The sequence below is a fragment of the Narcine bancroftii genome, chromosome 10 (assembly GCF_036971445.1).
Source record: "Narcine bancroftii isolate sNarBan1 chromosome 10, sNarBan1.hap1, whole genome shotgun sequence".
NCBI classification, from domain to species: domain Eukaryota; kingdom Metazoa; phylum Chordata; class Chondrichthyes; order Torpediniformes; family Narcinidae; genus Narcine; species Narcine bancroftii.
Genome location: NC_091478.1, coordinates 99,722,383 through 99,738,393, shown reverse-complemented (window position 1 = coordinate 99,738,393; position 16,011 = coordinate 99,722,383). Strand labels below are relative to the sequence as shown.

The window sequence follows — 16,011 nt, the reverse complement described above, 5'->3', positions numbered from 1 at the left end:
ACAGCTCCACTGGCCGCCCTGTGAAATATAACTGCACCGTAATATTTCACAGGGTAGCCGGTGGAGCTGTCACAGGGCGGTCAGTGGAGCTGTCACAGGATGGCCGGCAGGGCTGTCACAGGGCGGATGGTGGAGCTGTTGTGGGTGGCCAGCAGGGCTGTCACAGGGTGGCCGGTAGGGCTGTCACAGGGCGGCCAGTGGAGCTGTCACAGATGGCTGATGGAGCTGTCACAGGGCCACCAGTGGAGCCGTCACAAGTCCACTGGCAGGGCTGCCACAGGGCAGCCGGTGGGGCTGTCACTGGGTAGCCGATGGAGCTGTCACAGGGCGGCCAGTGGATCTGTCACAGGCTGGCTGGTGGAGCTGTCGCAGGGCGGCGGGTGGAGCTGTCACAGGGCGGCCGGCGGGGCTGTCACAGGGCGGCCGGCGGGGCTGTTACAGGGTGGCCGGTGGAGCTGTCAGCATGTATCTGTGTTTTAAATCATCTCAAGATTACTTATAATATCTAATACAATGTAATGCTATGTAAATAGTTGTTATATTCTATTATTTAGGGAATAATGACAAGCTGGTCTGTGGGTTTGTCCTCAGTCTGAGCACTCCACTGCAACAGATTTTCCCACAGTCCTTTATACGTTGAGCACGCATGTGCTTTATTCCCATTATGATTTCACTGCCCTGTGAGTACATAACACGTCACTCGTGACATCACCACTGGAGGTGGGGTGTCCTCCCCCACCCCCATCTTAGATCCAAGATGTCCAGAAGAACCAGGTAAATCATGGTCCAGTGTGAATGGTTTATGGAGTACTGCATGCCCGGTAAGTTTATCCGCTTCCTAGGAGTGGTCTCATTGGAAAAGAAGGCTCAAGAACATGAAAACACACATTAGCTGATTTGCAGGAGCACAGGCTCATGGGCTGGAAGGGCCTGTTACAATTGCTGAATGCCTCTTTTAAAAATGGATGAATGAAGGTCAGAGAGTTGAGTTGTAAGGAGAGGCTGGGTAGGTTGACATTTTTCTCTGGAGTGCACAAGGTTGAAGGGGACCTAATGGACCTTTGTAAAATCACAAGGGGCATGGATAATGTGAATGACCAGTCTTTTCTCCAGGGTTGGAGAGTTTAAACCAGAAGGCATAGATTTAAGGTGAGAGGAGAAAGATATAAAAGGGACCCGAGGAGCAACTTTTTCTACACAAAGGGTCATGGGTTTATGGAAGGATTTGCCAGAGAAAGTTATCAAAATTGGTACAATGACATTTAAATGGGTACGTGGATGGGAAAGGTATAGAGAGATGTGGGCCAAATTAAGGCAAATGGGCCTAACTCAGATAGGTGACTTGCTTGGCAAGAACAAGTTGGGTCGAAAGGCCTCCCTGCTATTTAATTCTTTGACTCCATTTGATCTAACGTTGAGGAACCTATTAAGATTAGGAATGATCTCTCCCCTGCTTTGTTCAGCAAACATTTTGTGCATGTTCAGGGACAAATGTTTATGGGGAGGAAGGCACAGGTTTAAGGTATATGCAGAAACAATCTCATGAGATGTTCAGAATTATTGTCTTGCTAGTTTATGCAATTCCCTCTGCGAGATGTTGGATGGACACTGAATAACCAGACCGTGGAGGGGGGTGGGGAAGGAAAGGTTTGGTGAAGGAACAGGTAAAATGAAATGAGCCAGTAAAGATGAGATGGACATAGCCACGTCCTCCTTTGATGGCACACACTGGAATGCATAAACACTCAACTTGATATAAGGTGATCTAAGGCCTCAGTGCTCCTCCAGTGTTCCCTGGGATTAATGGAAAATAATGATCCTGATTTCTTTTTAACTGTAACCCTGACAACCTGCCACTTCTCTTTGCAGAGAGTGAAATTGTTTGCAATTGCACCCAAAGGAAGCAATAGAAAAAATAATTTTCTTTCCAAACTTCCTTTCCTGAGTTTGCTTAAATTAATATTTGATGTTTACCACAACATTTTTCTGCTCTTCCCAAGTGTGAGTGGCCAGTCTTTAAAGTGGACTGCTTCACCGCCTGGTTTGGAAGCTGTACCTCCTCGGACCACAAGACCCTGCAGAGGAGAGTGAGGTCAGCAGAAAAGACCATTGGGGAAACTCCTCCAACCATGAAGGACGTCGACAACACTCGATGCAGGCGAAAGGCAATAAACAATTTGAAGGTCTCCACACACCCCTCATGTAAACTGTTCTCCCTTCTGCCATCTGGTAAGTGGTACCATAGCACTCAGGCCCTTACGACCAGGTTGGCAACAGTTTTTTATCCCCCCAAGCCATCAGGCTCCTGAATTCCCAGAACATTTGTGGATAGTGCACCGTGGACTGTTACTTAGACGTCTTAATATTTTAATGTGTTTATCTTCTAATCTAACTTTTATTTATGTAAATATGCTCCATGGTCTGGAGAAACGCTATCTCATCTTCACTGTGCGAGCATGGTATGAACAATAAATAAAAGTGACTTGACTTGACTTAAAGCTGAAAGCTAAAAGCTGAAATACTCAGCAACTACAGATGTCTATCTGTGCAGGAGAGGTTCCTGGCTTGTCCATTTCATTTTAAATCAATCATCCTAGAATTACTTTCAATGCAAAACTCTTGTTCAGAAAACTGCCAAGAATTAGTCATGGATCTTTACCTAGTCTGGTCCTGCATTTGTCTTTTTATCTAGCAGGAGGTAAAGGGGTTTCAGGTCTAACAATGCCAATCACCATTGAGGTTGAATTTGGTAGGAGAGACAATATAGGATATGTAACACCATTATAAAGGTGTGCAGAAAGGACTACATAATCCTTGACAAAAGCAGCACATATTGAAGGACTGGTTAGTTTAGCGTAGTGGACAATGGAATTCAGAAGTAGAGGCAGGAAGTGGAAAATCTGGAAAGTTTTTTTAAAATTAAAATAGAAATATTCAATAGGCCAGGAGGCACCTGTGACAAGAAAACAGTTAATGTTTCAGATCGAAAGGTTTCTCAGAACTCCATTCCTCTATAATTGGAGAATTATTAATAATGAGGAAAGGTATTTGACCTGAAACATTAGCTCTGTTTGTCTTTCCACAGTTGGTGCAGTGGTTAGTGCAATGCATTTACAGCGGCAGCGATCGGGGCCGGGGTTCGAATTCCACGCTGTCTGTAAGGAGTTTGTACTTTCTCCCCATGTCTGCGTGGGGTTTCCACAGGGGCTCTTGTTTCCTCCCACCATTCAAAATGTACTGGGGGTGTAGATCAATTGGGTGTAAATTGGGCGGCATGGACTAGTGGGCCTATTACCAGGCTATATGTCTAAATTTTAAAGATGTTGCCTGCTCTGCTTAGTGTTTACAGCATTGTTTTCTGTGTCTTAGATGATAAACAAAGGGATTTTAGTTTTGTTCATAACAATAAATACAATTTTGAAATAATTTTTATTCATTGAGGTGTAACACAGTAACAGGCCCTTCTGGCCCAATCAGCCCATGCTACCCAAATACATCCATGTGACCAATTAACATACTAGCCTGTATGAATATATCCTGGCAGGGAGTATAGAAAGATCAGTTACATCATCCTGATGTAGGTGGTCAACAGAGTGAACTAAGTGCTATGTCGTTAACTGCATTGTTAATTTGACTCCACTGGAGGTGAATGGGAAAGTGGGTGCAGATTCACTTGCATTACTGACAGGAATTGGAGGAAAGGTGAGGAATATTTAGTTGTTGCTCTTTTGGATTAATACTGCCTTGAAATTATCTACCTCAGAGGAAAACTTTAAAGGATTTTTAACAAGATTTAAAAGCAGGAAAGTGAAGTCATGAACTGAGCATGAAGAGGTTCTGCCCCTTACTGAAATATAGAGCAGTGGATAGTTTTAGCAACAGACTAGCTTCTCCATTTAACCATTTTTATGTGTAGGGCTTTCTGGACGATGTGTTAGACCAAGAAGTTTGATGTTCAAGCCTCTTTGCACTCTCTTGTGACTCCTGCACAAGTCCTGACCTCACGTGCATTGAAAAATGAGGAAGAGTACAGACCACAGCAAGCTTTCACTGTATGTAGTTCTGGTCTCCATAAGAATGGAGGGTTCTACGAATCTTGGTGGGGTAACTTGAATTGATTTTACCAGAATGGACTTCGTTTTGAGAGATGACTTGAAATCAGCCTAAACTCGTGTTAAAAGTGATCCCCTTGAGTCGTAGAAGGTGGCTAGGCTAGGACATTTTACCTTGGAATAGGAGATCGAGGGATGACCTTGGAGGTATCCAAAATCATGGGGGATATTGTTGTAGTTTTACATGATGGGAAGGTGTTTTTCAGCCCATCTTTTCTATTCTGACCAAACTCATCCCAATTGCCTGTATTTGGTCCATAGCCCTTTGAACCTGTCTAAATGTCTTTTGAACATAACAATTAACCTTGCAGGTTGGATGGGATGCAGTTAAAATGCTCCCATGGGATAGATGTGAAGGGGAACAGTAAGGCCAAGCTTTGCACTTTCTGCAGTTGAAGCCAAGACCCTTGCGGATGGAAGGATGGGAGGGAGGGAAGAGCAGGCAGGATATTGCAGCGGCACTGATACTACTAAAATGGATAGAGACAGTGAGGGAAAGATGAGGCTGGTGGTGGGATCTTGGTTGTCAGCAGCATCTAAGAATATGCTGGAGGGGTGGAAAGTAAACCCCAAAGGAACTCCATTCCTGTTTTGAGGTTGGTGAGACCTGAAGTCCAAGAAATGGAGATGTGGGCAAGAGCTTGATCAATGATAACAGGAGAGAAGCCATGTTTCTTGACAAAAGTGGATACTTTGGTCTCTTCCTTTGTCCAGATGTGGTGAAGGCCAAGGGATTGGGTCTTTGCAAAAGACAAGGTGGGAAGAAGTATGAATCCAGGCTGCTGTGGACTTCATAGATGTTTAGTAGGTGACTGTGAGGAATAGTCCAGGTACATTTAGGTAAGGTTGTAGATGCCGGTGAAGTTGAAATTTAGTCCTGTGCAGGAATAATATCTTGTTGAGTACCACAAAATATTACAAATATATAATTTATTGTGATACAGAGAAAGTTTTTTTTTAGTGCAAGGAAATCAATTTGTTAATTTCAATAGTCTAATGGCAGGGAAGAATTTGTTCTTGTATCTGGCCGTGCATGTTTTCATATGTGTCTACCCTCTGCCTGACTGGATGAGGAGGTAAAAATTAGTGACTGGAGTGGAACTAGCCTTTTAACAAGTTGGCTGCTTTCCTGAGGTAATGGGAAGTGCAGATGGAGTCAATGGAGAGGAGGTGGGATTCGTGTAGCAATCTGAGCTATACATGGGATGTGGGCAGGTTCAGCCACCACCATATTGAGGCAAACTGACAAAACACACAATTATCAGAAGGAAATAGTTAAGCCATATCAATAGGTGGTAGGGAAATAACTGTTGATTTTGAGGCCGTCTTGAAGAATTTTGACCTGAAATGTCAACTATTCCTTCTTCCCACCGTCCCTCCTCAGTGAAACTTGACCCTCCTTGAGGTCTTCCAGAATTCCAACATCTGCAGTCTTTTGCCTGACTCCAAGTTAGTTTTCGGGAGCAGAGAATGGTCCGAGAACTCTGTCAGTACTGCACCAAACTACCGCTTTACATTATGTGCAAAATCATCTAATTTAGCAGAGGTAAAACAAAGAGTATCAACCGAGTCTTTACTACCAGGATAAAGAATTGCACCCCATCCCATTGCATCTCATTTAAAAACCTATCCCAATCAAACCATCATAAAGGAGAATGGTGACTTCAGTTGGTAGGACAAAGAGCAACAGGGCTTTGGTGAGACCTGGTGATCCTGGACAAGGTGATCCTGAGTAGCTCGGAAGGTACACTTGAAGCTTTTTGTCCTTCATTCCATTGAGAGTTGAAGTAATTTCTTTAAGTTCCTGTTATACTAAATCAACCAGACAAATTCATTTTATTTTTACAATCTGAAGATCCATTCAGACATCTGATCAGGCTTGCTTCTTAAATATAAATGTTTAACTACACAGGGATACTGTATCCATTTCCAAATTAAATATATTTGAGATTGTTGTGATAAAGATTTGTTGCATACTGCTGTTTTATTGCCCTTGAGTTCAGGGAGTGCTGCAGTGGAACAGATTATCCCCTTGATGTGGTTTCATTGCTGGACTAATAATCCAATGCAATTAATCCAGGCTAACTGCCACTGAGAATTTAAGTATTTGTGATTCTCTAAAGGGACTTTATTTTGCTTGTTTTAATAATGGTACTGCAGTTGACTTTGCCGAGCAAGCAAAAGGATTTTTTTTTGTACAGGACAGTAATGGGATCTTGTACACAAGTCACCATCATAGAATAATCTGGATTTGTTAGTAAAACAACATTCCCTGTATTGTAGTCAAAGCCAATGGATGACTCCAGTCAAACTGATTCTGCCTGACATGTGACTTGGAGTCGCATCCTACAGCCCATGGTCGGGTCCAACCTGTGGGGCAGTTCTGGGCTTGGCCTACTCTCTGGATAGTGAGGTGGCCAAACTAATCACTTGCCAAGCCGTTCTTGCGCAGAGCCTCTGCCCGGTGAATGAGGTTATTGTTCCACTAAGGGACCTTTGTGGTAGTCAAAGTTACACCCTGAACCATTAGCTGTCTCTAGGACTCTGTGTGTGATCACCAAAGCCCATAGAGCATTAACGGCTGGTTAAACTGTGTCCATAGTTAGAGGTAACTTTAGCTGGTCATAACAAATAACCAGGATTTTAATTGTATCATTAAAACTTGAACATTCAAAAAACAAAATGCAGTTAAAACAATGACCATAAAATCAAAATCATGAGTTGACTTAGTTATTCAGGAAATGTAAATGACTTAACTACTCTCACATAGCTGTCATTCCATTAAAGTAAATGGTGATCAAACCTTGGCAAATTTGATGTAATGGAGCATTTGACAACAAAAACAGTCCCTTTACCCAAGTAAATCCTCAAGCACTCCTTTTTATGTTGACCCTATCATAACTTATTTTACTTTATTCTCATCAACACCAGATTCTCCCATTCGCATATATGCCAGGAACAATTTACAGGGCTCTGTTAATTACCTGAACCACATGCTCTGAGATCGGAGGGAACCAGAGTAACTGGAGGAAAGTGGTCACAGGGAGAAGATGCAAACTCAACAAAGACAGCACCTTGCAATATTATTTTCTCAAAGTAATTATGTGCTGGAGTCTAAAGCTTCTCTTTGCCTGTGATTCCTATCAATAAAAATGCTGGAGAATGATATCAAAATCACTCTGCAGGTCAGTTAGCATCTGTGGAAAGAGAAATTGAATTAAATGTTTCAGGTTGAAGACTATTTTAACTCAGAATTTCAGCATCTGCAATATTTGGAAAGCATTTGGAACTGGAAGGTGGTGATTTGTTTGGAGAAAATGCCTGATTCCAGGGTCTTTGTTTAATGTTGCCATCCTACATAAAATTTGTTGCTTGTATTAGGATGTAAAGCAGTTGGATAAGATCGTAGTGTCTGAGGTCATGAATGAATGAATGAATTATCCACACCAGACATTCTCAATCTTTTTTTTCTGGCTATTTCCCCCCCCCCCCTCCCCCCCCCCCATGACTGTGCTCAAGGTTTATAGGCTCCTTTCCCTGTGAAGTAGTCAAATTTTGGTTTCTCTCCTTGCTTCTAAATGTGAGGTTATCCACTTTGGAAGGAAAAATGAAAAATCAGAATTTTATTTAAATGTTAAGCAATTGCAGCATGCTACCATGCAGTAGGACCCGAGAGCGCTTGTGCATGAACCACAAAAGATTGGTCTATGGGTGCAGAAGGCTATCAAGAAGGCGAATGGAATGTTGGCCTTCATTATTAGAAGGATTGAATTTAGGAGCAGGGAAGTTATGCTGCAACTGTACAAGGTACTGGTGAGGCCACATCTGGAATATGGCATGCAGTTCTGGTCTCCTTACTTGAGGAAGGATGTACTGGCTTTGGAGGCAGTCCAGAGATTAAGTGATTGGCCTATGATAAGAGATTGAGTCGTCTGGGACTGTACTCATTTGAATTTAGAAGAAATGAGAGGGGATCTTGTAGAATGTATAAAAGTATGAAAGGCATAGCTAAGATAGAGGGAGGTAAGTTATTCCCATTGGTGGGGGGGGGGTGGGGCAACTCAAACTGGGGACATGGCCTCAAGATCCAGGGTAGTAGATTTAGGATGGAGATGAGGAGGATCTGCTTTACCCAGAGGGCGCTGAATCTATGGAATTTGAAGCATTGGAGTCTATCTCAGTAAATATATTTAAGACAAGGTTGGATCGATTTTTAAATAGCAGCGGAATTAAGGGATATGAGGAGAAGACAGGAAGGCGGAGATGAACCGATCATCAGATCAGCCATGATCTCATTGAATGGCAGTATAGACTGGATGGCCAACTCTTGCTTCTATTTCATGCTCTCTAATGACTACAAGAAAACATAAAACATATTTATATTATGTGAGGTGAAAAGTAAAAGGATGACCATAGGGTCTCCATTGAGAATGGTTGCTCTACTAATGTAGCATCCGATAAGTAACAATTCAGATTTGCTTTTGCCCAAGTCTGGAGTGCTCCTCTGCAGAAGTGTTTCAATAGCACCGCAGCAACCAGCAAATATCAATTTAAATTTGCCAGCCCAGGGACAGGGCTGCTGCTTCAAAGTGGACAGAGACTCTGGTTCAATCTCAGCCTCAGGTGCTGCCTGTGACCACATTCTTCCTCCAGTTTCTCCGGCTTCCTCCCGCATCCCAAAAATGTGTAGGATTGAAGGTTCTTTGGCATATGATCTAAATAGACGTGGGCCTGTTTCCATGATTTATCTCTAATTCTACCTGGAAGAGAAAGCTCATTTATCAATTGATAAAGACAGTAATTGGCAGCCATATATTTAAAATGTCAAAGAATGGCTGGGGAAGTTGAGAATTTTCTTTTTCTGCTGTATTGAAACAGCAGTGAGTATTTGAAACTCTACTCGAATAGCCTGATAAGCACCTAACTTATAGGATAAGCAGCAAGGGCTGGGAAAAGGGATTCTGCACTTCAAAGAGTTGCATGCAGGTATATCTCACCAGATCTGTCATGTTAATGATGGCATTTCTGGTTTTAAGTGATGGTGATTGAAGGAGAGCAATTGGCTACGACCCTGGGCAGATTTGTCCAGAATAAAGACAGGTTGCAAATGGGATTCAAAGACGAGGTGAACTGTGGAGAGCTTTTTGAAATACCACTGCTTCGGAAAGATTCAGCTGATGTTGTCAGTATGACAGTTACAGCGAAAGCTCCTTCATGATGTCAAACTGGATGTCAGTAGACTGGAGGTTAACACTTAAGAGGCTATTGAGTTTTAGTCTGTATTTATGGTGATTACACATTGGCATAAAAATGGTATTTAAATCTGAAGAATGTCGTCCCAAAACTAGGTTCATCCTGTACTCTGAGTATAAAATCTGAGCCGTAAATATCCCCCATGGTTCCCCTCATGGAACACCATAAAATGCTTGTATAACTCCTAGTTTCATACTGCTAAATGTTCTTCTACTGCAACTTGGTTTTGGGAAGCTGGATTAACAGTAATGTTATATTTAAAAAAATAGAAATGTATTATAAACCTGTCTAACATAAGTTAAAATGACAGCGCAACAAACACAGCTAACAATTTCCATTTGCAACACCTGATGAGAGTAAACAATCAGCCTGGGTGTGTTTCTGTTTACATTGTTTACAATCGCAATAAATCTTGCAGTAGCCAGTTACTGGTACTTTTAAAGACGGGGTGTATTGGAAAGGTGCAAGTTTTTACTAATGAGAGGAGGCAGTGCACACTGGCCAATTCCAGAGAAGCGTGTAGCGCCAAAATGGATACGTTGTATTAAGAAATAAAATATGCACTTTTGCCCTTTTGTGGGCTAAAGACGCACAGCAAAGACTTCAAAGCCACTTCTTCATGGTGGAGTAGTCAGTTTATGAAACGATCTAGTACTGAGGCAGAAAACTTAAATACTGCAGAAATTACCATTAGATCTTACCATCACTATATAATTCAACGGCATAAGAAACACTATCTATTAAGCAATATGGGAAACTCCCCTGAACTTGGATGGTAAAGCTCTCAGTGGTTAGTGCTAGATTTTGGGGTAGTCTTATACAATGAGTGTAGCTCAAAACCTGCATTTAAAGTGGGAATTTTGGGGGGTCATCTTATATACCCAATTGCCTTGTAAGCTGGCATGTATAATACTTTGTGCTTCCAGAAGCAACTATTGAAATGCAGAGCACAAGTGAACAATGTTCAGTTTTACAACCAAAAATAAATTCTGTGGAAAGCCTTTGTAATTTATTGAAAATATCAAATATGTTAATCAATATTCAGATATAAAACACATCTGAGTAAAACTGAAGGCTAAGCTCAAGGGAATGTCTTGAGAATACTGGCATTCTGAGGATGAAACTTTTTAATCTGCTTGTGTTGAGCCATTTTGAGCATTTTGGCTCGCTCAATTATTTTGATTGTTTATGGATTTGAAATTGGCTTGCCCCGAGAAGTGGATCATGGTGAAAGAGTGGTGTTCTAGTTGGAAGTCCATTATCAGTCGTGCTCAACAGGGACTGCCGCTGGGACTCGTGTTATTTATGAGGCATATAAATACTTGGATGAAAATGTAGATGGATGGATCAGCAAATTTGCAGATGAATCCAAAGGTTAGTTATGAACAGTCCAGAGGACGAATAAAGGATGCAGCAGGGTATATATCATTACGGAGACATGGTAGATGGAGTTCGATCTGAGTAAGTGGGGTTTTGGAGGTTGGATGGTAAAGTTGACATGATGGACAGAGGAATCTTTGTGGGGGGATGCAGGAGGGGGTGTGGGTGTTCAAACTACGTTCTCTGAAAGTTGCTTTTCCATTTTAAGGCACTAAGTACAAGAGTAAGGAAGTTGTGTTGCAGTTATATAAAACTTTGCTTAGGCTATGCTGGGAGCATTGTGTGCATTTCTTCCATCACGGGAAGGATGTGGGGCCTTTTGAAAGGGTATCGAAGAAATTTACCAGGATGTTTCCTGGATCAGATTGAGATGGAAGTTGGACAAACCTGAGTTGTCATCGCTGGAGCATTGGAGGCTGGGGGACCTGCGAGAAGATTATAAAATTGAGAAACCTGCATGGTGTAAACAGTCAAAATCTTTTCCCAGGGCTAAGTGTTAAATTCTGAAGGAGGTGCGCTTAGGTATGAGAAGCAAAATGTTGAAAGGAAGCATGAAGGGCAAGGTCGGTTCCTGGAATGGACTGCCAGGAATGTAGAGAGAGCAGATAATATGGTAACATTTAAAAGGCTGTTCAATGGACATACCAGGACTCCTGGAATATGGATCATGTGCAGGCAGAGGGGAGTGTTTGTTTGCTGCAGACCTGGAGGGCTGAATGGCCTGTTCCTGTACTGTTTTAATTTCATTTAGATGTTGTCTGATAGGCAATATTGTGCGCTGAAGAATAGAAAAACAAATGCAGAGAGGAACAAAAGAAACAAAATGGAGATTGAAGACTTGGCTGAATGGTGCACTAATAACAACCTTTCACTCAATGTCACCAAAAGTAAAGAGCTGATTGTTGACTTCAAGGAAGGAAAGCCAGAGTGACACAATCCAGTGATCATTGGGGGAATTAGATGTGGAGAGGGTGAGCGCATTAGATTCTTGGGATTTACTATCTTGGAGGATCTTTCCTGGACCCAACACACCAAAGGCTCCATGAAGAAAGCGCGACAGTGCCGTTACTTCCTCAGAAGTTTGCAGAGTTTTGATATGACATCAGAAACCATGGCAAATTTCTACAGAGGTGTGGTGTAAAGTGTGCTGACCAAGCTGCATCATTGTTTGGGATGTGAGCAACACCACCCTTGAATGTAAAGCCCTCCAAAAGGTAGTGGACACAGCCCAGGACATTACAGGCAAAACCTTCCCCACTATTGAGAACATCTACAGGAAACGCTGCTGTCGGAGAGCAACAGCAACCATCAAACATCCTCACCATCCAGCTCTGTTCTCGCTGCTGCCATCAGGAAAGATGTGTAGATGCCACAAGACTCACACCACCCGGTTCAGGAATAGCTGCTGCTCCTCAACGACAAACTCAATCAGGGACTAATTTAAGGACTCTTACTTGTGCACTTTATTGATTTTCTTTGTTCTCCCTGCATTGCACAGTCAGTCTGTTTGCACTTGTTCTCCGTTTATAGTTCTTTTGATTGTTTACATGTTCCCTCTGAGTGCAGTTAAATTTTGCACGACTTAGCAGTAATTCTGCCTCGCCCGCAAGAAAAAGGAATCTCAGAGTTGCATGTGACGCCATGTATGTACTCTGACAATAAAATCTGAAATCAGAATTAAGACCATCACATTATTCCTTCATTGAGAATGATCTATGGGCTTTTACTCCTAATTTCTTCACCCCTCATTCTCGATGACCTTTACGAACATATGATACTGACTTTTGGTAATTATCTAAGTGATCTGGTATTTCTATGTTCCCCATCTTTATTCCCTGGGACGTCATTTCACTCCACCCGAGCTGTATCAGTTCATATAGCAATGTTAAATCCCCACTAATTTGCTTGTTGTTCATTCTCCACACACTCCTCCTGACCTTTCTCTGATTCACCCATTTGGGCAGTCTTACAAAATTGCCCTGTTTCTGCCAAGTGAACGGTTTTGCCTCGAAAGTTTATTTGTGTTTGTATACATCAGGAAAACGTTGAAGAGAGACAGTATGGAAATAAAGTACATTTGACTGAGTAGACCTTGAGACAAACTGCTTAGAATCATTTTGCTGAAAAATTAATCAGTGAGATGGCAATGAAACTGTAACTTTTCATTATGTTCTGGCAGTTGACTTCCATTCAAGTGACAAACTTTCAAGTTATTAACAGCTAATGCATTGAACAGATTTGAATGATATTTAGCTAATGAAAGAAATAATTAATAATGTGGTGTCTTAAGGAAAGGTTTAGTTGGTAATACAGGCAGATTAGCGCAGATGCCCAGAAGACTAAAGGCTGCAGAATGTGACAGGTCATCACTGGCACTGACCTCTCATTCAATGTAGACATCTATGGGATTGGGCTGAATAATAATTCATCATGGACTAGGTGTGCCAAAGGGCCTGTTTCTGCTCTGTCGTGTAGCCATTCTCCATGCACCTGTGTCACCCACCCACCCCCAACCCCCACCTTGAGGGGACTGAAGTCATTAATTTTTTTTTTGTTTTTATGTAGTCAGTTGGAGAGAATGATGGAAGAAATCAATGAAACCTAACTGCTTCACAGGGCAGGCGGCCCATTAACTTCAAGCAGAATTCTAAGAGGGCTTATAATTCAGAAAGTTTGAGATTGGCTGCAGTGCTCTATGTGAGGTGCTGTCTCAAGAAGCCAGCCAATAATATAGTTGATCCCTATCACTGGTCACAATCTCTTCTTGCTGCTTCCTTAACTGAGCAGATCAGATTTTACAGATTTTGATTTACTGTCAGAGTACATATATTTCATCACATACAACCCTGAGATTCTTTTTTTCTGTAGGCAAAGCATAATATCTGTTGTGGGTGGAGGGAACATGGCCTCCCTGCCTGTCTAGAATATGTGTATTGTGGGTGGTCATGTGTCCTCCCTGTCTGAAACTTATTCGGAAGATGCATCACCTGTCAAGCAAGGGTGGACAGCCATTAGTGCACGCTTTGCTATTGGCTAATTTAAATCAACTAGGGTCATTAGTAGCTGGAAACACAGATTAGCACTGTATATAACACCAATGCACAGCACATTCTTTCTCTCTGCCTCATGGTCCAAGCCCTGAACATCGATCCACGCCAGTTCACTGCTGTGGACATCATTGAAGTGTCGCGGGTAAGGTTGCACTACACTGAAGCTGAGTTGTAGTACCGTGAAAGATCACTACTTGCAGGCAGCTGCACCCCTGCTAGTCAGGGAACTAGGTGTGTATAAGAGTTCCTGTTTGTAGTGTGTGTTAAAAACGTCTGATTTATGAAGAACTTGTACTTATGAACTGACAAGCCAGCCAGAAGTAGAATGCCGTCAACTCCAGGTTCGAGCATGGTTGAGTTAGCAGTTCTAAATTTTCAACGTTAAAGTTTTATTGTTGTTGCTACTTAAACCACTCATGTTGCAAGACTAAAATATTTGAAATATCGACGCTGATCTGTGGAATAGAGGGAATTAAGTGGCTGCGTTGGAATTTATTTCCGTCCCCGCTGCGATCGGGCTCCATGCACTATCCTGTCGCACGTTGCCTCATACTGATGGGAACCTGTTTTTTTAAATTTCTGCTCTGCAGACCAGCAAGTTTCCAAACCTCTGAACAACAGGCTAGGATGAGGGGCAGACCAGCAAGTTTCCAAACCTCTGAACAACAGGCTAGGATGAGGGGCAGACCAGCAAGTTTCCAAACCACTGAGCAACACATTAGGGTTAGGGGTAAACTACATGAGACAAATATTTTCTTAAATAAACTATGATCACTTATCGCCAATAAAGATCGATTGCCAATAAAGAGCAGTTTTATATATCCCTTTTATAGGACTGGAACTTATTACATTAAAGTACATTGTAATCATGCTTTGAACAGTATGGTTTTCCTAAGCACTGAACTTGCTTGGAAATGATTAACTGTGTGGTACTTTTATTTCACCTGGTTTATAAGTGACTCGTGAACCAACAATTTGGTGACTCTTTACTGCTTCCTTGGGTTAAAGGCAGCTAGAAATGAACAGATGCTTCTTGCAGCAAGTTTCACGTGGCAAAAATCAAATTCAGACTTTTCAGCACCAGGTCCATCCTCTCTGACAGTAGCCATCTCTCCATCATCTTCTCCAACATCATCCAATTATGTACTGTATTATTATGTTTATGTTTGGAAGTGTTTCTTCAATGTTTTACATGCATAGAAAGGTAAAATATATGCTGTATACTAAGATAAGCATTTGACTAACCAACACTAAATAAGGACTATATGTGCTTGCTGTGACTTAAATACAAATTCAAGTTAAAGACAGTCCTGGGTTTCGGAACTCGTTTTTAACCTGGGGGCTCCCTGAACTGAAGTGTGTGAGCATGTCGAGTATAGGTTCACTATTGTCAGACACCAACCTAGGTCCAAGGTGAATGTCTGTATCTTTGCTTAAGTGAAATAGTAATCGAGCATCATTTAACGTTCCCCCTTGTTTGTCTCCCGAGTGTTAATTAAAGTTACGTGTAATTGTAACATTTGTGACCAGACTTGTCTCTCTGTGAACCTACGGAACCTGATTCTCTTCCCAACACAATAACCACTTATTGGTTGTGCCAAAAAAAACTGAATATATAGCTTACACATGTAAGCAAATAAAGAACTATAAACAGATAACAAATGTAAACAAACTGCAATACAGAGAGAATTTAAAAAATCAATAAAATGCACGTAAGAGTCCTTAAATGATATGCAAACAGTTGTATTAAATACCCTGACAAATGAAGGCAAGCATCCCAAATGTTCTTATCACTTGCATCTACCTGTGGAGACATGTCGCTGTATTCCTTGTCCTTCTGTTCCATAATGCTCTTCAGGGCACTGCTGTTAACAGAACAACTCCTGGCCTGATTTCATTTGCTCAAACACAGCACCTTGTGCTTTTGTGTTAAACTGCATTTGATCTGGATCCCATTGTAAACCCAGGTGACCTTCACTGTCAACCATAACACATTTCTCTGTCAGAAAACTTGCTCACCTTACACAAACATCCTTGTCCAAATCATTCATGCATATTAGATCTGATTGAAATGTCACTTTCCTGCACTGACTGCAATTGAATATTTATTTAATATATTTTTATATAATAGCTATCTGTCTTGGAATACTGGAACATGGAGCAATACAGCGCAGTACAGGCCCTTCGGCCCTCGATGTTGTGCCAATCTATATATT

General features: G+C 41.8%; 1 long non-coding RNA gene across 1 annotated transcript; it reads left to right on the top strand.

Annotated features, from left to right (window-relative positions):
• Positions 1-758: 758 nt before the first annotated feature.
• On the top strand, positions 759-14,588 carry LOC138744027 (uncharacterized). The gene is made up of 3 exons (XR_011345208.1): positions 759-821; positions 2,001-2,229; positions 14,386-14,588. It is a non-coding gene; the product is annotated as an uncharacterized lncRNA (long non-coding RNA).
• Positions 14,589-16,011: the final 1,423 nt, after the last annotated feature.